Genomic DNA, 23566 nt, shown 5'->3' on the forward strand with positions numbered 1-23566 from the left:
CGAATATTTGATGATTTGAGTGAAATTGCAAGTAAACTAAAGAGCAGAAAGGAAATTGCAGAATCTTAAATGCAGAAGAAGTAAAATTGCAGAAACTTAAAGTGCAAGAAATCAAAAGAGCTAAAACTTAAATTGCAAGAAAAGTAAATAACTGAAACTTAAAGTGCAAGTAATGTAAATTGCTGAATCTAAACTGCTGGGAAACTTAAATTGCATGAATAGTAAAGGAATTTGGGTATTGGGAATCAAAATAGAACTAGAAATGTAAATTGCAGTGAACTAAAGAATGCTCAGAGGAAGAAATTCAAAAACAGATCAGTTAGGATTTTAGTACCAAAACAGAAATTGAAACAGACGAGTTAAAGCAGAATGAAAATTTAGGCCGATTCTACAATTATAAAAGAGAAATTGACAATTGCAGAAGAATAACAAAAACAGAAAAAAATGTAGATCTCAATTGCTTTCTTAACAAAACAGAAAATAGGAAATTACAAATGAAATAAAAATGGGAGGAAAGCTAAGATCAGATCTCCAATTCTTCAAAATACAAAAAGGGAAGGTAAAAGATGACTTCAGATTGAAGGAATTCAGAAGAATTATTCAATCCAAGTTCCAGATCCAAAACAGAAAGTAAAAGGTTGTAGAAGAGAGAAAGTGAAAACAGAAAGGAAAATTTCAGATCTCCTTTACCATCTAAAATTCTAAAATTGAAAACTAAAAGAGAGAGCTCCCTTTGAAATTAAATTCCTATCTATATATACACTTTCTATTTCAGGTCTTCAGCACTTGGAGTGGGCTTTTTAGTCTTGCATGAAGTTGATCAAAATGGCCATTGGTTCCAGCTTCAGGTGAACGTAGCATTCTTTCACCGACACGTGCACGTCCTTAGTGCATGCGCGTCCCTTGCACTTTTCCCCATCGACGCGGGTGCGTGCTGTGCACTAGCACGCCCTTGAGCAGCGTTCATTAACTGAATGCTCTGTTCGCACCATGCATGCTACGTCCGCGTGCGTGCCTTCTGCGCTTGCACGTGTATAGCAACATATCATTTCTGTGTTCCAGCGTCTTGTACGCGTCTGCGTCCATCACCACTTTTATTTCATCGGCGCGGGCGCGGCATGTGCGCGTGTGCGTTCACTTAGACTGAACGTAGAATTCGTTGTGGGTGAACGCTAATCCTTAATGCGTGCGGGCGCGCCATTTGCGCGTGCGCGCGGATCTCCAAACTTGCTACGTCTCGCGGGGGTGGCTAGTGCGTGTATGCGCCCTTGTGAACGTAGCGTTCATTGAGTGAATGCAGTGTTCTCCTGCACGTTGCTTTTCTCTTTGTTTCTTCTTCTCATTTCTTCACCTGTAATCAATTAAACATGCCATCAAAGTCTCACCAAAATTATAAGGTTTTGCATCATCTATAATAATCAAATAAATTGTACATAAATCTCATGATTTTATACAAAAATCAACAATGTTTAATTGAGTCTAGGCAACATGAAATTCTACTCCAATCACTTACTTATTGTGCAAGAAAGTGCATAAAACCTAATTAAACAAATAAAAAAATGCTTGTGAAACTAGAATAAGATGACTTGTCATCAATACAATAACCAATAACATAACACCATTGCAATCCCCAGCAACGGCGCCATTTTGATGAATTAGTAAATTGATGGTATAGAATTTCACAATAAGTTCTCGTTGCAAGTATAGTTTCTAAACCAACAATAATCCTTTCATACAAAAATTTGGTTGTCACAAGTAGCAAACCCATGAAATAATAACCGAAATATTCAAACCTCAGGTCGTTCTCCCTAGGAATTCCAATAAAGTGTTCTTGTTATTGGTTATGGAGTATCTTTTGGGGTTTTGGAATAGAAACAAGAAAAGTAAATTGCAAAGGAAATCAAATGACAAAAAGAGGTCTTGGCAAGGTTTGGTGGTCAAGGATCTCTATCCTTATCACTAACCACAACATGATAATTGCAAGGATCAATCTCATTAAGTCATCCTCTAACAAGTAAAGGAAAGTCAAATGAGCTATATCAATCCAAGTCCATAAGTCCTAGCCACTCACTAATTGAATTAATGAAAGCTAGAGTCAATGGCTACCAACTATCAATCACTTGGACATTAGTAACTCAAGAATTCCTAAGTTACCTTCCCAAGCCAAGAACATAAAATTCTACTCTAACATCCTTCCAAACATTTTATCAAACACTTGGAAGGCATAAAAGGAAAACAAAATCAAATTGCAAGAAATATAAATCTACACTATCAATTACAAGGAATTAAACAACAACAAAGCAATTCAATAATAAAGGAACATGAATCAAAAATTGCATTAAAGAGAAATAGAAGAAACAAAAGTGCATCAACATAAAAGTAGAGGATTACAAGAATTAAATGCTAAACTAGAAAGAGGAGATGTAGAAGAACAAGAATTACAAAAGGAAAAGTAAATCAAAGCATGAAATTAACCTAGATCTAAGAAATCTTAATCTACCTCTAACCTAATTCTAGAGAGAAGAGAGAGCTTCTCTCTCTAGAAACTAACTTTCCCTCCAAAACTAAAACTAAACAAACTAGTTGACTAGATGATTGATCCCTCTTCATTCCTTGGGTTAAATAGCATCAGAAATGAGTTGGATCTGGGCCTGGGAAGCCCAGAAATTGCCCCTAGCGGATTCAATTTAAGTGGGTCACGTGCGAGCACCGACGCGTGCGCGTGGATCATGCGTACGCGTCGCTTGACAAATTGCTATCCACGCGTATGCGTCATGTATGCGTACCGTCACCTTGCGACGTCACTTTCCACGCATGCGCGTCTTCTGCGTGTGTGTATCGATCTCAGCATCCCAAATCCTTGTTTCTTCATGAGTTCTCCACTTGCATGCTTTTCCTCTCCATTCCTTTGATCCATTCCTAGCCTTTCCAATCTGAATTCACTAACAAACATATCAAGGCATCTAGTGGAATCAAAGGTGAATCAAAATTAACCAATTAAGGGCTTAAAAAGCATGTTTTCACTCTTAAGCGCAAATTAGGGAGAATATATAAAACCATGCTATTCTAGTTCATAAATGTGGGAAAAGGATGAAAAAATCCCCTAAATTCAACATAGGATGCACCCCCAAATAGCGGTGCATCAAACTTTCTATTTCCATGCCAAATAACATTCTTCTCTTCACCATCCACTACTCCAAGAAAGGTTTGAAGTTGACAATCCGTCTCCAAGACGGCATATTTTTTTCGGGCCTAGAAAGCTTGTTGGAGAAGTCTTCACCCGCTCAATTCATTCTTGCACAACTATCTTTACTTTTTGGTGAATAGAATCTTCCTCAACCTCCTCTAAAGCTTCCTCATCATCACTCAAGTCAAAAATTGGAGGCTGTGTGAAGTCCACATCAACACCTCCTTCCAAATCCAATAAGGGAGGCTCGTGAAGGTCATTGGCGGGGTTGACCAAGTTGGACAAAATATCTTGAATGATAGAATCCTCTTGATCACTTTCCCACAATTCTTCATTTGTTTCCTCTTGTGCTTCGTGTTGTGACTTGATATCTTCCACTTGATTTTGCAATTCTTCGCTTACTCCACACTTTTCAAGAGGGTTCTACACCTTCATCCACTAGAATTTCTTGGTCATGGCATGAACGCAATGAAGCTAACCGGTCAAGAGTTTCCGCTACTGTAGACATGACTTGCTCTTGCTTCTTTCAGAACTCTTGTTGTTCTTGAATGAGCATAAAAGGTATTTCTTGTGTGGCTTGATTCATATGTGAAGATGAAGATTGAGGTGATGAATATTGACAATCAAACTCATGAGGGTAAGGGTTATGGTTTTGTATGTAGTGAGGTGATGGTGTATAGAATTGGTGACTAGAAAGGTAAGTGTTTGGGTTCCAGTGGGGTTCATTGTGGTAATAGTGTGAAAAAATCATAAAGAAAATATAAACAAAAACTTACTAACAAAAGCAATCAAATAACCAAAAAGTACTATTTACACTATTAACATATTCACAACAACTAAAAGATATAACACCGTTTGCAGTCCACGGCAACGGTGCCAAAAACTTGATGAGTTAAGATTTGCACTAGTTTGAAATTTCTCAAAGGAAGAAGAAGCGATTCGTTGCAAGTATATCCCAAACCGGCAATTCAATCCCAAACATCAAAGTTTAATTCAAATCAAATATAAACCGAGAGTCTTTCAACCTCAGGTTGTTCTCCCTAGGACGCAATTGAGAGTGTTTCTCTTTCGGTTGTTAAGGGGACAAAAGGGGTTTCACAATCAAAGAACAAAAGATTAAGAGAACTTAAGAAATCAAAGAACCAAGAGATGATCAAAATTGAGATTAATGCAATTAAAGAGAAGATGAGGTCAAAACTAGTAAAAGTGCTAAGATATGCATAAAAGAGCCTTGACTTGGGAATGAGGGTCCAAGGAATCCTATCATCGCCATAACCACAACTATGGTAATTATGATGAGTCAATCTTGCCTAGTTAAACCCTTACATCGAGGAGTAAGTCAAGAAAGCATAATTGACCTTAATCCATAAGTCTTAGCTGACTCACCAAACTAGTTGATAAAAAGCTTGCGTCAATGGAAACAAGAGTCAACTAACTACCCAAGAATTACCACTAAATGTCAGACATTATGACTTTAGTACCCTAGGAACTCAAATCCCAAGCCAAGGTGTAAAAATCTACTCAAAACTCATAATTGGCATTTTCACAAACACCTTGTGTGCATAAAAGTAAAACATGAAAAATTGTAAGGGAAAAAGGAAAACTATAACCAACCATTCATAAAATCAAATATAAACAAGCAATGAAACATAAAGAGAGCATAAAGCATTAAATTCATCAATCAAAACTTCAAGAAACTCAAAATTGCAATTATGAACAAGTAACTTGAACCAAAAGGAAATGAAAGTAAGAGTGCTATAATTTAAGAAGAAATTGAGAGTACTTACAATCAAAGAAGCAAAATCCAAAATCAAACTTGCTATAAAATGCTACATGAAGATGGAAATGAAACCCTAAGAGAGCAATTCTACTCTACTCCTACTACTACTCCTATGGAAGCTTCCTAAGCTGATTCTACCTAATGAAAACCTAATCATACCTAATGTGTTGTTATCCCCTTCATATAGCACTGCAATTCAGCATTGGAGCCTCCAAAATTGGGCCAAAAGCCCTCAGAAATCACGCAGCATGTGTTTCATTAATGAAATCACGTGCAGGGTCCTATGCGTACGAACAGATGTGTGCGTATGCGCACTTTGCTGAAAGTCCTCCTATGCGTATGCACAGGTGCTTATGCGCACGCACACATACAAATTTCCTCTTGTGCGTACGCACGCAAAATTGTGCATATGCACACTTGTCTGTGTGTGCTTTTCCTTGTTTTCTTCATGTTTTCTCCTTTAGAAATGCTTTCTTCCACTTTTGGCTATCCATTCTTGCCTCTAAGGCCTGAAATCACTCAACGAACATGTCATGGCATCAAATGGAATAAAAGTGGAATTAAATTGCTCATTTCAAGCACAAAATTGCATGTTTTCACATTTAGGATCAAATTGGGGACAAAACACAAAAGTATGCTATTTTGATGCTTAAGTGTGAGTTCATGTGCTAGAATCTATTCAAATTGAGTCGAAATATATCATCAAATATGGACTCATCATGGGCATGAAATTGGAGCACGAACAATAGGCATCTTTAAGCCCCAAAAACACCAAGACCAAGTCAACCTAGAAGCAATTTTCTTTTGGGGGTTGGAAACGCCACCAATGTTGCCCAATAACGCCAAGTCAATCCGAAACCTCAATTTGGATCAAATATTTCACTCCAAGTCCACTTAAAACTTAAGCAAGCAAGCCCACAATTACCAATCAATAAAGGCCACAAGAATCATCTAGAATAGTTAATTTTCATTTGATTGTAATTTTCTTTCAATTTCATTTGAATTGTAATTTAGGAGAGCCTATATAAAGGCCTTAGTTTCTACATTCAAGGCATTCTAAATTGGAGGGGGAGTCCGGAATCACACACATACATCCCCTGGCACACACCACTGGGAGTGGGCCTTTAGACCCATCCCTTCCACACTTTTCCTCTCTTCTATTTCTTCCATAACTTTGTAAATATTTTAGTTACTAACTCTTTCCATTTGGAGAAGGAGCTCTATCATAATTCAATGGGTTGATTATTTTCATTCTTCTTCTTCTCTTCATATCTCTTTGATTTACTAGAAATATTTCAATCTTCATTCAAGCATTCAACTATCTTGGGAAAGAGGTTTAATGTACATGGATCCCATTTAAGCCTTGGAAGAGGAATAATGGGATCTTACAAGAAATCCTTTCTTATGCTAGACTAGATTGGGGGTTGGTCGGATATAGTGACATGTAATTCTCCCAATACATTGATCTAAAAAGGTATGTGGTATAATCAGTGACCACTCTTCATCTCTTTTCATGAGCAACTAGATCAAGAAATTAGCAATTATTCAAGTCTAGAGATAGTGAATTGCCAAGGAATTGGAATTCACTCACTCTTTATTGCCAAGAGATTAATGGGTTGCATCATTGAAGATCACATGAAAGCAATTGATCCGGAGAATTCAATATCTCTTTGTCCCAATGCTTATTTTATCTTTAGTTCTTCTATTTACTTTATAGTCATTTAATTTTTTGCACTTTACTTTCCCATACTTTACTTTTCTTGTCATTTACTTTCCTGCACTTTATTGCTTTCTTTACTTTTATGTTGTTTACATTTTTTGTTGATTATCTCTCCTTAATGTTTGTCTAACTAGAATAATCAATCAACTATTGTTTGCTTAATCCGTCAATCTCTGTGGGATTTGACCTCACTCTATTGTGAGTTTTTACTTGACGACACATCGGTATACTTGCCGAAGGGAGATTGTAGAGATACAAAATTTCACGTACCAAGTTTATGGCGCCGTTGCCGGGGATTAATCGTGATTAACAAACTACCGGTTGATTGATTACCTAGATTAGACATTTTTTATTTTGTTTCTATTACTTTCATTCCTTTATTTTCTCTTGCCAATCAACAGTTTGTGTTAATGCCTCACTAAGAATTCCTTGGTGACAAAAGGAAATTATCTGCTTCTTGGTGATTGTGTTATTGACACATCACAGTTTCTTTATTTGCTTAGTTTACTTTTAAATAAATTGAGATGAAATTGCATAAGATAAGTTTGGTGATGCCTTGCAACAATTTATTTCCAATCTTTACTGGGTACTTGCATCAATTCCAATTGAAAGTGTCACACTAAGTTTGGTGTGCCACTCATCTTCCATGCAGAGTATCATGCACACCCCACTTGTTTATGCAATCACAATGTCTCTATTTCTTGTGCCTTTATGGTATCCTTAATTTTGCTTGCCTAACCACATGCATTACTCACAATCTATTGTTTTAAGACATTCATGACCCATCATGAACCTCATCACTGCTGTTTTATTTGTTGCTTGAAGACAAGGAATCATCCTAAATTGGTGTGTGAAGGGGAAGAATAGAAGGAAAGTGACAACAAAAAGGAAGATGAACTACAAGGTGATAAACTTCCTTTCCTCTTATTTATTCCTAGTATATTCTATTGCATGAGTATCTTCTATTTTCTTGTATATGCATGTGCATTGTGAATAAGCATAGCTTGATTACTGAATTGTAACATGTTGCTATGATATCATGATTATCATCTTGAGTTTTGTGAGTTCAAAGTAATTAAGCATCATGATCATAAACAAACAAGGTAACTCAAGAAGAAGTTAGCATGAGCTTATAAGTATTGGAAAACTAGCATGACTATTGTTGCTCAATTGCATTGGAATTTATTTAATTGAAATTTCATCTAGGACATTTTATGAAATTTTTTAAATCATGAGAACCTTGAAGAAGCAAATGCAAATAAGGCAAGAAAAGAAAAAGGGAAAGAATGAGAAAGCTGAAGGCTCTGAGTACCAATGACAATTCATTTGTCAAGTACTTGTGGTGTTTATGTATCAAGCAAAAATCTTGAAAACAAAACACTTAGAGTCAAGGTTAGGCTCAAACGCAAAAGCACTCCCTCAAAACTCAAGGCTCTGAGCATCAATGATTAGAGAGTAAAGAAAAGAAATAAAGGAGCTTAAAGAAGTCCTCTAATCAAATGCTTGTAGTGCTTATGTATCAAGTGGTAATACTTGAAAACAAAGTATTTAGAGTCGTAGCTTTCAACTCATGATGCAAAGTACCCAAAAAAAATAAGCCAAGAAGAGAATAAAAAGCTTGTTTCAAGGAAGGAATATAAAGAAAATATTTCATAAAGTGAGCTAGATAGAAACATCAATTATTTGAATTTCTTTTGTGATTGTTGCATGCATAGAAAACTAGCTAACCATGAATACTAATCATGTTTTATTTGGCGTTGTGATGATTGTGCATCATGTTTTATTTTTCTATGCTTTTTCACCTTTAATTTTCACTAATCATGCTTAATTATTGAATACTTTTGTGCTTAAATCATAGATTACATTCAATTCTTTGATTTGGTTTGAATTTATAGAAATTGGTGGAAAAGGAAGTAAAAAGCACAAAACAAGCATGAAAGAAGAAAGGAGCTTAAAAGGTGAAGCAAAGAAGAGAAGAAGCAATGATAAGGCAGCATTCATGGCACCAACGCTAGCATCAACGCCAATCAGGGTAGCGTTAGTGGCACTAACGCCAGAGGAGCAAGAATTTGTGGCGTTAGTGGCAACATCAGCCACAGTAACGCCAGCGCTAACGCCGGCCAAGGAAGATTTATGGCATTAGTGGCAGCGTTAACCACACTGACGCCAGTAATAACACTGAGCCAAGGATGAATTGTGGTGTTAGTAGCAGCGTTAGCCACACTAACGCTAGCGCTAACGCTAGCACCTGGTAGCGTGACCGTGTCTTCTTCAAACACGAATAACTTGAGCTACAAAGCTCCAAATGAAGTGATTTCAGTGGCATTGGAAAATAGGAATCTAGAGCTTTCCAAGAATATATGGCGCTACATGATGGACATCAAATTTGAAGGAGAAAACTTACCCCAAAAGTGCAAAGATGAATATAGTATCAACCTATAGTAAGGCTAACTGACCTCTTCATCTTCCATGGAGTATAACTCGATCTGTAAAGCTTTAAATGATGCGCTTCAAAAAACATTAGAAAGTAGACATTCAGGGCTTTCCACCAATATATAATAGGATGGGGTGGACATTAAGTTTGAGCTTCAGAATCTGGCGTCATTAATGCCACTAACGCTGCCAACACCAGGTCTTAGCGTTAGTAACGCTGGTAACGCCAGCAATAACACCTGGGACCCTCGCAGGCTGACCTTGTCCCCTTCAAAGGAGCATAACCTGAGTTATGGAGGCAAATTGAGGTGCTTCCAGTTGCGTTAGAAAGCTGACATTCAGAGCTTTCCAACGATGTATAATAGTTAATAGTGGGCATAAAATTGGAGCACGAACAATAGGCATCTTTAAGCCCCAAAAACTCCAAGACCAAGTCAACCTGGAAGCAATTTTCTTTTGGGTGTTGGCAACGCCACCAATGCTGCCCAATAACGCCAAGTCAATCTGGAACATCAATTTGGATCAAATATTTCACTCCAAGTCTACTTAAAACTCAAGCAAGCAAGCCCACAATTACCAATCAATAAAGGCCACAAGAATCATCTAGAATAGTTAATTTTCATTTGATTGTAATTTTCTTTTAATTTCATTTGAATTGTAATTTAGGAGAGCCTATATAAAGGCCTTAGTTTCTACATTCAAGGCATTCTAAATTGGAGGGGGAGTCTGGAATCACACACACACACATCCCCTGACACACACCACTGGGAGTGGGCCATTAGACCCCTCCCTTCCACACTTTTCCTCTCTTCTATTTCTTCCATCACTTTGTAAATATTTTAGTTACTAACTCTTTCCATTTGGAGAAAGATCTCTATCACAATTCAATGGGTTGATTATTTTCATTCTTCTTCTTCTCTTCATCTCTCTTTGATTTACTAGAAAGATTTTAATCTTCATTCAAGCATTCAACCATCTTGGGAAAGAGGTTGAATGTACATGGATCCCATTTGAGCCTTGGAAGAGGAATAATGGGATCATGCAAGAAATCGTTTCTCATGCTAGACTAGATTGGGGGTTGGTCGGATATAGTGATATGTAATTCTCCCAATAATTTGATCTAGAAAGGTATGTGGTATAATCAGTGACCACTCTTCATCTCTTTTCATGAGCAATTAGATCAATAAATTGGAAATTGTTCAAGTCTAGAGAGAGTGAATTGCCAAGGAATTGGGATTCACTCACTCTTGATTGCCAAGAGATTTATGGGTTGCATGATTGAAGATGACATGAAAGCAATTGATCTGGAGAATTCAATATCTCTTTATCCCAATGCTTATTTTATCTTTAGTTCTTCTATTTACTTTATAGTCATTTAATTTTTTGTACTTTAGTTTCTCGTACTTTACTTTTCTTGTCATTTACTTTCCTGCACTTTATTGCTTTCTTTACTTTTATGTCGTTTACATTTCTTGTTGATTATCTCTCCTTAATGTTTGTCTAACTAGAATAATTATTCAACTATTGTTTGCTTAATCCTTTAATCTCTATGGTATTCAACCTCACTCTATTGTGAGTTTTTACTTGACGACACATCGGTATACTTGCCGAAAGAAGATTGTAGAGATATAAAATTCCACGTATCAGGTGGTGGGAGAAGGGAAAAAGAAAGTGTGGATGGTGAAAAGGAAGGAAGAAGGATAGAAGAGTATGAATGTGTTGAAAATGGAGGAAGATGGGGTAATTAGAGGTGTGGGTCATGGTTTCGTTTATGGGGAGGGGTGACAGGAAAGTGAAATTTGAATTTGGTTTGTTGGAAGGAGAGATAGATGGGATTAATGAGAGGTGATTGGGTAGAGTGAGAGTTGGGTTGAGGGAATCTAGGGGAGTGTTGGTTGATGGAATGGATAAATGTGGATGGAAAAGTGGGTGAAAGAGGAGAGAGAATGGATAAAGTTTGAATGGGTAAAAGGTGGTTGGGAAGTGGGGTAAACCATTGGCCAAAATCAAGCTCCCATTCTTGAGACCCCCATGGGTATTAAACACTGGTCCAGCGATCAACCCCAGCAGGGGGGTATACCCTCTTTTTTTTTTCTCGGCGTTTAATGCCACTAATGGGTGTTAAACGCCCTAGGGAGAGCAAAAATTTTATTGGTGAGCTCCCTTTTGGACGTTAACCGTCCAAACCAAGAATCCCTCTCTCGGCACTAAAGGCCCTCCCTGGCGTTTAGCGCCTGCAATATGTCCTCTCCAGGGTGAGCTGTTTTCTCACCCAAGTGTTCCAGTTCTTATTCTAAGTGCTATACATGATCACAAACATAAAAAAAACTAGGAAAACTACGAAAATCAATGAGAGATAAAATGATAGAAATTCAAAACAGAAATAACATAAAAGTAAACTAAATGATACTAATGGCTGGGTTGCCTCCCAGCAAGCACTTTTTTACGGTCATTAGCTTGACGGGAAGCTCCTCTAAAGAGGAGGATCATAGGGTCTCAGGTCTTCACCCCTCATGGTGAACTTCTTTCATGTGCTCTCATGAATAAGTTCAACATGCTCTAGAGACAGGATTCTGTTCACAGTGTGTGATATAACGGGACTCTGAGTGAAGACTACTCTCATGTCAGGTGAGAAGTCCTCAGTAGGAATCTTCTTATTACTCCAGTCTTTGGGTACTTTCTTCTTAGGGCCTCCTCCATTAATGTTGGGTGGTGAATTCCCAACACCAAACTTAGGTTTGGTGTCCAGGGATACTGTATAGCTTTCCACCAAGTGGGAGGGCTGAAGTTCTGAACTCTGCATAGAAATACCTCGTTTGTCGGAGAGTGGGGGAGGTTTAAAGATCTTGAACATCATATGGTCCTCATGCATCCTCAGGACTAATTCTCCTCTCTCCACATCAATCAAGACTCTCCCAGTTGCTAGGAATGGCATTCCTAGGATGATGGAGTTGTCCTTCTCCTCTCCCGTATCAAGTATCATGAAGTCTCTAGGGAGGTAAAGGTTTTTAACCTTTACAAGGACATTCTTCACAATCCATATGCCCGCTTTAGGGACTTATCCGCCATCTCTAGTGAGATCCTTGTGGGTTGTGCCTCTTGGATCCTCAGCTTTTTCATCATAGAGAGGCATCGGATTTATGCTTGATCCAAGGTCGCACAGTGCCTTCTCAAATGTGATTGTCCCTATTGTACAAGGGATCAGGAAACTCCCGGGGTCTGGCTTCTTCTTTGGTAGCTTCTTCTACACCAGTGCACTGTACTCCTTTGTTACCACCACAGTTTCATCTTCGCTTAAGGCCTTTTTCTTAGAGAATACACTTTTCAGACAGACTATATAAGGAGGTTTCTTCTTCTGTAGTAACTTCTTAAGGATTTCCAAGAATTGAGTGAGTTTCTCATCCTTGGTCTCTTCTTGCAATTTTCGAGGTTGTTGTCCTTCAGGCTCCTTCACCACTACTGGGGTGTGCATTAATGTACTGCTAGTCTCTTCTTGAGCCTCTTTCTCTTTCAGTTCCTCAGCAACATTCTCCTCTTCGAGCATGGCCTCCTTGCCCCTGGTCAGGGCCTTGCATTCTTCCCTTAGATTTATCTCTGTGTTTCTTAGAAGAGTGTTGGGAGGTCTCTCAGGTATTCTCTTGCTCAAATGACCTATTTACACATCTACGTTCCGAATTAAAGATCTAATCTCTTGTATAAAACTGTGAGTGGTCTTGGAAAGGTCAGAGACTATTGTGGCTAAGTCAGAGAGGCTATGTTTTGAGGTCTCCTACTGCTGCTGATAGGGTTAGAACTGTCTGTTATTGAACCTAGTTTGATTGGTCCCACCCTGATTATTCTTGAAGCTCTATTGAGGCTTCTGCTATTGCTCCCTCCACCCAAAGTTAGGGTGATTCCTCCATCTCTGATTAAAGGTATTTGAATAAGGGTCATTGTTGGGATTTCTAGAGGAATTTTTCGTTTAATTAATGTGCTCCATAGTGGGCTAAGCAATGTCAGAAGCGTCCCCTTCAGTGTAGCTTCCATTAGTGCCATAGGATGCATCTTGAGTGTTGACAGCTAAAACTTGCATCCCGTCCAAGTGTTGAGAGATTATGCTAATCTGCTGGGAGATGATCTTGTTCTGAGCTAAGATGGCGTCCAGTGTGTCCACCTCCATGACTCCTTTCTTTTGAGTAGTCCCAGTGTTCACAAGGTTCCTTACAGAATTGTATAGATATTGGTTGTTAGCAACCATCTCAATAAGCTCGTTCGCTTCTTCAGGCATCTTTTCCATGTGCAAGGAACCACCAGCAGAGTGATCCAATGATCTCTTGGCCATCTCATAGATACCATCATAAAAGATCTGCAGTCTAGTCCACTCAAAAAATATGTCAGGAGGACACTTGCTGATCATCTGCTTGTATCTCTCCCAGGCTTCATAAAGGGACTCTCCATCTTTCTGTCTGAAGGTCTGGACGTTCACCCTAAGCTTAGTTAGCTTCTGAGGTAGAAACCATTTGGTCAGAAATCCAGTGACCACCTTATTCCACGTGTCCAAACTCTCCTTGGGCTGAGAGTCAAGCCACTACTTTTTTCTATCCCTCACAGCAAAAGGGAAGAGCATGAGCCTGTAGACCTCTAGATTCACTTCATTCGTCTTTATAGTGTCACAGATCTGTAAGAAGTTAGAGATAAATTTGTTGGGATCCTCCTACGGGAGTCCATGGTATTGACAATTCTATTGCACCAAAGTGACCAGTTGAGGTTTCAGCTCGAAGTTATTGGCACCAATATGGGGTATAGCTATACTGTGCCCATATAAGTCGGGCGTTGGTGCAGTGTTTGAGCCAAGCACCTTCCTTGCTTGCTCCCCAATGCTTCCATCATTATTCTCTTTGGTGGATTCTTCAGCTTCCTTCTTAAATATTTCCTTGAGATTTTCTCCGGTTTGTAAGCTCTAGTTTGTTGCAAACGCCACCTTAAGGTCCTCTAAGGCTCACGAACAAAATCAAGAAGGGGTTCTTTGTCCCTATTCCTGCTCATAAACAAATAAGAAACAAGGAAAAAGTGGGAGTCTCTATGTCAGAGTATAGAGAATTCCCAGTGAGATATCTTATGTAAAAGAAATAAAGTAAAACAAAGTAAACAATTAACCTAAAAAAATTCAAAACAACAAGTGAGAAAATAACATTCAAAATTTTCAAAAACTAAAAAGACAATAACCCTAAAATTTTCAAAAATAAAAAGAAAAGAACAACCCTAACAGGACACCAAACTTATAATTAAAAATTATATGAAGATAAATAAGATAAAATTTGAAAATTAAGAAAAATAAGCAAAATAGAAATAAAAAATTAAAAATAAAGGTAAATAAACAAAAACTAATAAAAATACATAATCTAAGCTATAAGACAACTGGTAGTTGTCAATCACAAAGAATCTCCGGCAACGGCGCCAAAAACTTTGTGCACTAATTGTGAACTTGCACAACTTAACCGGCAGGTGCATCAGGTCATCCAAGTAATACCTCAGGTGAGTGAGGATCGATCCTACGAGGATTGTCGAATTGAGCAAGCAATGGTTATCTTGTTGGACTTAGTCAGGTGAATCAGAGAAAAAAGGGTTTTGGTTGTTGAAAACGCATAAACAATAAGCAAGAGAAATAAATAAAGCAATAAATAGCTTGGGGTGAAAACAACATGAGAAAACAACTAAGGCTTCGGAGATTGATGCTAGGGTATCTTGGCTAGTTTCACAAGCCATTTTTAGTTTGTTTTAGAGTAGTTGATGAACGGATATTTTATACGCTTTTTGGGGTTAATTTCATATAGTTTTTAGTGTGTTTTAGTTAGTTTTTAGTTTATTTTTAGTAGTTTTTAGGCAAAATTCATATTTCTGGACTTTACTATGAGTTTGTGTGTTTTCTTTGTGATTTCAGGTATTTTCTGGCTGAAATTGAGGGAGCTGAGCAAAAATCTGATTCAGGCTGAAAAAGGACTGCTGATGCTGTTAGATTCTGACCTCCCTGCACTTAAAGTAGATTTTCTGGAGCTACAGAACTCCAAATGGCACGCTTCTAATTGCATTGGAAAGTAGACATCCAGGGCTTTCCAGAAATATATAATAGTCCATACTTTGCTCAAGGATAGACGACGCAAACTGGCGTTCAACGCCAGTTTCATGCTGCTGTCTGGCTTCCAGCGCCAGAAACAAGTTACAAGTTGGAGTTCAACGCCAGAAAAGGATCCAAAGCTGGTGTTGAACGCCCAAAACAGCCCTATGCACGTGATTAGCTTAAGTCTCAGCCCCAGCACACACCAAGTGGGCCCCATAAGTGGATTTCTGCACTATCCATCTTAGTTTACTCATTTTCTATAAACCTAGTTTATGAGTCTAGTATTTAAACAACTTTTAGAGACTTGTTTTGTACCTCATGACATTTTAGATCTGAACTTTGTACCTTTTGACGGCATGAGTCTCTAAACTCCATTGTTGGGGGTGAGGAGCTCTGCTGTGTCTCGATGAATTAATGCAAGTATTTCTGTTTTCCATTCAAACATGTGTGTTCCTATCTAAGATACCCACTCGAACTTCAATATGAATGTGATGAACGTGACAATCATCATCATTCCTCCACGAACGCGTGCCTGACCACCACTTACGTTCCACCATAGAATGAATGAATATCTCTTAGATCTCTTAATCGGAATCTTCGTGGTATAAGCTAGATTGATGGCATCATTCAAGAGAATCCGGAAAGTCTAAACCTTGTCTGTGGTATTCCGAGTAGGATTCAGGGATTGAATGACTATGACTAGCTTCAAACTCGCGAGTGCTGGGCGTAGTGACAGACGCAAAAGGATAGTAAATCCTATTCCGGTACGACTGAGAACCTGCAGATGATTAGCCGTGCGGTGACAGCGCACCTGGACCCTTTTCACTGGAAGGATGGATGGTAGCCATTGACAACGGTGATCCCCCAACACACAGCTTGCCATAGGAGGACGTGCGTGCGTGAATCAGAAAACAGAGGAAAGCAAAGTTTCAGAAGACAAAGCATCTCCAAAACTCCAACATACTCTCCATCAGTGCATACAAGTATAATTTGTGTTCTGCCCTTTTATTCCTTGCAATCAAATTTGATAAGTGAATTATTTTATTGTTTTCCTAACTAAGAGTTACAAGATAACCATAGATTGCTTCAAGCCAACAATCTCCGTGGGATCGACCCTTACTCACGTAAGGTATTACTTGGACGACCCAGTGCACTTGCTGGTTAGTGGTACGAGTTGTAAAAAGTGTGATTTACAATTCGTGCACCAAGTTTTTAGCGCTGTTGCCGGGGATTGTTACAATTTGAACAACTGACGGTGAACCTTGTTGCTTAGATTAGGAAATTTTTGCCTTTTGGGTCAAAGTCTTTTATTTTCTTTTCAAAAATTTTTCAAAAATAATTTTTCTGTTAAATCTCGTGCCAAACTTTAAGTTTGGTGTTTTCTTGTTGGTTTTCCTTTGTTTTTCGAAAATTTTATTTTGGTTTTCTAAAAATTTTAAGTTTGGTGTTCTTTCTTCATGTTCTTTTGTTCTTGTGAGTCTTCAAAGTGTTCTTGAGTTTTCCGTTCGTCTTGATCTTAAAATTTTTAAGTTTGGTGTTCCTTGGTGTTTTTCCTCCAAATTTTCGAAAACAAGGAGCATTAGATCTAAAAATTTTAAATCTTGGGCTATCTTACTGTTTCTCTCTTTCCTCTTTAAATTCAAAAGTATCTTTTCTCTCTATTTTTAAAAACAAATTTTCGAAAATTATTTTTAAAATTCAGATTTTTTTTCAAAAATTTAAAATCTTTTTCAAATCATATCTTTTTCAAAACTTCCTGATCACTTTCTCTCTCCTCATTTTTTCGAAAAATCTTCACCTATTTTTATTTATTTTATTTTAATTTATTTTATTTTCGAAATAATTAAATAAATAAATAAATAAATAAAAATAAAATTTTTATTTTACATCATCTCCCTTTCTCCATCATGGATCTAAGTGGAAATGAACAGTCCAGGAGGACTCTGGGGTCATATGCTAACCCCTCTACTGCTTCATATGGGAGTAGTATCTGCATACCCTCCATTGGAGTCAGTAGCTTTGAGTTGAATCCTCAGCTCATTATCATGGTGCAGCAAAGCTGCCAGTATTCCGGTCTTCCACAGGAAGAACCTACAGAGTTTCTGGCACAGTTTTTACAAATTGCTGACACAGTACATGATAAGGAGGTAGATCAGGATGTCTACAGATTATTACTGTTTCCATTTACTGTAAAAGATCAAGCCAAGAGGTGGTTAAATAACCAACCTAAGGCTAGCATAAGGACATGGAAACAGCTGACAGAAAAATTCCTGAATCAATACTTTCCTCCAAAACGGATGACACAGCTAAGGCTGGGCATCCAAGGCTTTAAACAAGGAGATAATGAATCTCTTTATGATGCCTGGGAGAGATACAGAGAGATGGTACAAAAATGCCCCTCTGAAAATATTTTCAGAGTGGGTTCAGTTAGACATCTTCTATTATGGGCTTACAGAAAGAGCTCAGATCTCTTTAGATTGCTCAGCTGGTGGATCTATCCATATGAGAAAGACAATTGAAAAAGCTCAAGAGCTCATTGATACAGTTGCTAGAAATCAGCATCTGTACTTAAGCAGTGACCCTTCCATGAAAGAAGAGGCTACAACAGTAACTGCTGAACTCAGTCCTATAGAGCAAGCTGCTGAATTCAATCAGCAATTGGATTTTCTAACAAAGCAATTGGCTGAATTCAAGGATAAACTACAAGAGACAAGGATGGCTAATATAAACATGAAAGTACAATTAAAGCAAACAAAGCAGCAGCTGTCAAAACAAATAACAGAAGAATGCCAAGCAGTTTAATTAAGAAGTGGGAAAGCACTAAATACCCCACTTCAAAGCAGCAGGAAACCAAGAAATGAGCAAACCACCCAAAATCCATCTGAAGACAGTAAGAGCCCAGGGAAAAATAATTCTGGCATTAAAACGCCAGAAGTTGGGTGGAAGGCTGGCGCTGAACGCCCAGACCATGCTCAGGACTGGCGTTCAACGCCAGAAACAAGCAAGGATCTGGCGTTGAACGCCCAAAAGAAGCATAGTTCTGGCGTTCAAATGCCAGGAATAGATGAGGAGCTGGCGTCTAACATCACTCCAGCTTCTAACTCTGGCACTCAATTGCCAGTGAGGGATCAGACACACACAAGTGATGATAACAACCATTCTAAAAAGGCTTCTTCAACCACTTCTGTAGGAAATAAACTTACAGCAACTAAGGTTGAGGAATATAAAGCCAAGATACCTTATCCTCAAAAACTCCGCCAAGAGGAGCAGGATAAGCGATTTGATTGCTTTGCAAATTATCTCAGGACTCTTGAAATAAAGATTCCATTTGCAGAGGCACTTGAGCAAATACCTTCTTATGCCAAGTTCATGAAAGAGATCTTGAGTCATAAGAAGGATTGGAGAGAAACTGAAAGAGTTCTCCTCACTGAAGAATGCAATGCAGTCATTCTGAAAAGCTTTCCTGGAAAGCTTAAAGACCCTGGGAGTTTTCTGATACCATGCACATTAGAAAGTAATTGCACCAAGACAGCTTTATGTGATCTTGGGGCAAGCATCAACCTAATACCTGCATCCACTATCAGAAAGCTTGGTTTAACTGAAGAAGTTAAACCAACCCGGATATGTCTCCAACTTGCTGATGGCTCCATTAAATACCCATCAGGCGTGATTGAAGACATGATTGTCAGAGTTGGGCTATTCGCCTTTCCCACTGACTTTGTAGTGCTGGAAATGGAGGAGCACAAGAGTGCCACTCTCATTCTAGGAAGACCCTTCCTAGCAACTGGACAAACTCTCATTGATGTCCAACAGGGGGAAATAACCCTGAGTGTCAATGATGATGAGTTTAAGTTGAATGCTGTCAAAGCCATGCAGCATCCAGACACATCAAAAGACTGCATGAAAGTTGATCTTATCGACTCTTTGGTAGAAGAGATCAACATGGCTGAGAGTCTCGAATCAGAGTTGGAAGACATCTTTAAAGATGTTCAGCCTGATTTGGAGGATTCAGAGGAAATGAAAGAGCCTCTGAGATTTCCTCAGAAAGAGGAAAAACCTCCTAAACCCGAGCTCAAACCATTACCACCATCCCTGAAATATGCATTTCCAGGAGAAGGTGACACTTTTCCGGTGATCATAAGCTCTACTTTAAATCCACAGGAAGAGGAAGCACTTATTCAAGTGCTAAGGACACACAAGACAGCTCTTGGGTGGTCCATAGGTGACCTTAAGGGCATAAGCCCAGCTAGATGCATGCACAAAATCTTATTGGAGGATAATGCTAAACCAGTGGTTCAACCACAGAGGCGGCTAAATCCAGCCATGAAGGAAGTGGTGCAGAAAGAGGTCACCAAATTACTGGAGGCTGGGATTATTTATCCTATTTCTGATAGCCCCTGAGTGAGCCTTGTTCAAGTTGTACCCAAAAAGGGAGGCATGACAGTGGTTCATAATGAAAAGAATGAACTGGTTCCTACAAGAACAGTTATAGGGTGGCGCACGTATATTGACTACAGAAGGCTCAATACAGCCACCAAAAAGGATCATTTTCCTTTATCATTCATAGACCAGATGCTAGAAAGACTAGCAGGTCATGATTATTACTGCTTTTTGGATGGCTACTCAGGCTATAACTAGATTGCAGTAGATCTCCAGGATCAAGAGAAAACAGCATTCACATGTCCATCTGGAGTGCTTGCTTATAGAAGGATGTCATTTGGGCTTTGTAATGCGCCTGCAACCTTCCAGAGATGCATGCTCTCTATTTTCTCTGATATGGTGGAAAAATTCCTGGAAGTCTTCATGCATGACTTCTCAGTATATGGAGACTCATTCAGCTCCTGTCTCGATCACCTGAAACTAGTTCTGAAAATATGCCAAGAGACCAACCTGGTTTTAAACTGGGAAAAATGTCACTTTATGGTGACTGAAGGGATTGTCTTTGGGCATAAAATTTCAAACAAGGGAATAGAGGTGGATCAAGCAAAAATAGAGGTAATTGAAAAATTACCACCACCTCCCAATGTTAAGGCAATCAGAAGCTTTCTGGGGCATGCAAGATTCTATAGGAGGTTTATAAAGGATTTTTCAAAAATCGCAAAACTTCTGAGCAATCTGCTAACTGCTGACACGCCATTTGTGTTTGATACAAAGTGTCTGCAGGCATTTGAGACGCTGAAAGCCAAGCTGGTCATAGCACCAGTTATTTCTGCACCAGACTGGACATTACCATTTGAGCTAATGTGTGATGCCAGTGATCACGCCATTGGTGCAGTACTGGGACAGAGGCATGACAAGCTTCTGCATGTCATTTATTATGCTAGCCACGTTTTAAATGATGCCCAGAAAAATTACACAACCACAGAAAAAGAATTGCTTGCAGTGGTTTATGCCATTGACAAGTTTAGATCATACTTAGTAGGATCAAAGGTGATTGCGTATACTGACCATGCTACTCTTAAATATCTACTCACAAAGCAGGATTCAAAACCCAGGCTTATAAGATGGGTGTTGCTTCTGCAAGATTTTGATATATAAATAAGAGACAGAAAAGGGACAGAAAACCAAGTGGCTGATCATCTGTCCCGGATAGAGCCAGTAGAAGGGACGTCCCTCCCCTCTCCTGGGATCACTGAGACTTTTCCGGATGAGCATTTATTTGCCATTCAGGAAGCACCATGGTTTGCAGACATTGCAAACTATAAAGCTGCAAGGTTCATACCCAAAGAGTATAACAGGCAACAAAAGAAAAAACTAATTACTGATGCAAAGTACTACTTGTGGGATGAACCCTATCTCTTTAAGAGATGTGCAGACGGAATAATCCGGAGATGTGTGCCTAGAGAAGAAGCATAGAGGATCCTATGGCATTGCCATGGATCACAATATGGAGGCCATTTCGGAGGTGAGCGGACAGCCACCAAGGTCCTCCAATGTGGTTTCTATTGGCCAACACTCTATAGAGATTCCCGAGAGTTTGTACGTAACTGTGACAGTTGCCAAAGAGCTGGTAATCTGCCCCATGGTTACACCATGCCTCAACAAGGAATCTTGGAGATTGAGTTGTTTGACGTATGGGGAATTGACTTCATGGGACCTTTCCCACCATTATACTCAAACACTTACATTCTGGTGGCAGTTGACTACGTATCAAAATGGGTAGAGGCCGTTGCCACACCCACCAATGATACTAAAACAGTGCTGAAGTTCCTCCAGAAATATATCTTCAGCAGGTTTGGGGTCCCTAGAGTACTAATCAGTGATGGGGGCACTCACTTCTGCAATAAACAGCTTTACTCTGCCATGGTCCGGTATGGGATTCGCCACAAGGTGGCGACTCCATATCATCCATAGACTAATGGGCAAGCTGAAGTCTCTAACAGAGAGCTAAAAAGAATCCTAGAACAGACTGTAAGTACCCGTAGAAAGGATTGGGCAAGAAGCTTGGATGATGCTCTGTGGGCATACAAAACAGCATTCAAGACTCCTATAGGGACCTCTCCATACCAACTTATGTATGGTAAGGCATGTCACCTACCCGTGGAACTGGAACATAAAGCCTACTGGGAAACCAGATTCCTAAACTTTGATGCCAAATTAGCTGGAGAAAAAAGATTGCTCCAGCTAAATGAGCTAGAGAAATTCAGATTCACTGCTTTCGAAAATGCCAAGCTTTATAAAGAAAAATAAAAAAAGTGGCATGACAGAAAGCTGTCATCTAGAATCTTTGAACCAGGACAAAAGGTCCTGTTGTTTAACTCTAGGCTCAGGCTATTCCCCAGGAAACTGAAGTCCCGGTGGAGGGGACCATATGTGATTACAAGTGTATCACCATATGGTTATGTGGAGCTTCAAGATATTGATTCTGATAAGATGTTCATTGTTAATGGACAGAGAATCAAGCACTATCTTGAAGGCAATATTGAGCAAGAGTGCTCAAGGCTGAAGCTAGATTAAAAGCTCAGCAAGGTCCAGCTAAAGACAATAAAGAAGCACTTGCTGGGAGGCAACCTAGACATGGGGCATCACTTCCTCTAAGCATTTTGCCCTATTCTTGATTTTATTTGTTTATATAAAGTTCACTGATACTAAGGTAAAGAGTCAATTGTATAAGTTCACAGGGCTACAGAAGGATTCTGCACACAAAACAGAGAAAAAGAGCTCACTGGCAAGAAAATGCCAGTAAAAGTCTGTTTTGGGCATTCAACGCCCAAAAGAAGCATCCACTGGGCGTTGAACGCCAGTAAGGATAGCCATCTGGGCGTTAAACGCCAGAAAGAAGCATCTTCTGGGCGTTTAACGCCAGATTTACAACGTCCTGGGCTTTCAGAAAAACGCCTAGTGACAAAGGAGTTCCTAGCGTTCAACGCCAGAAAGAAGCAACAGCTGGGCGTTGAACGCCCAGGAGAGGCAGCATTTGGGCGTTGAACGCCCAAAACATGCAGCGTTTGGGCGTTCAAACGCCAGGATGGTGGGGAGGAGGTGAATTCGTTTTTACTTCATATTTTTCATTCTAAATTTAATTTTCATGTTTCAATTCATGATTTCTTGCATAAACATGTTAAGAACCCTGATTTCTAAAATCCCTAATTTCTAAAAACCCTATTTTAAAAAAAAATATCAAATGTATCTTAATCCATAAGCACAAATCCTTTTTTTCAATCCAATTCAACTCTTTTTCAAAATTTTCAAAACAAATCTATCTCTTTTCATTCAAAAATCTTTTCAACTAATCAATATCTTTTTCAAATCTCCATACTATCTTTTTCAAAAATCCAAATCTATCTTTCTCAAATATCTTTCAGATCTCTTCAATTTTAAATTATATCTTTCTTATCATACTTAAAATTTTCTTAAAAATCATATCTTCTATCTTATCTTCCTCCCTATTTTCGAAAACCCACCCCCCTCTCCCTTTAAATATGCGTTCGGCCTCCCTCCCCTCCCATCCACCATTGCCCCTAGTTCTCCTTCTCTCCCTCTCCTTTCTTTTCTTTTTGCTTGAGGACAAGCAAACCTCTAAGTTTGGTGTGCTTATCCGTGATCACTAAGATCATGGCTCCTAAAGGAAAACAACCCACTCCAAGAGGCAAGAAAGAAAGCGTTCCAAAACCACTTTGGAATCAAGGGAAGTTCTTAACTAAAGAACATTCAGACCATTATTACAAAATAATGGGTCTAAGATCAGTGATCCCGGAAGTTAGATTCGATCTGAAAGAAGACGAATATCCGGAGATCCAGGAGCAAATTCGAATTAAGAACTGGGAGATCCTAGCTAATCCTAAAACGAAAGTGGAAAGGAATATGGTCCAGGAGTTCTATGCTAATATGTGGCATACAGACAGGCAA

The sequence above is a fragment of the Arachis ipaensis genome, chromosome B10, assembly GCF_059453495.1.
Source record: "Arachis ipaensis isolate K30076 ecotype BB chromosome B10, ASM5945349v1, whole genome shotgun sequence".
Taxonomy (NCBI): domain Eukaryota; kingdom Viridiplantae; phylum Streptophyta; class Magnoliopsida; order Fabales; family Fabaceae; genus Arachis; species Arachis ipaensis.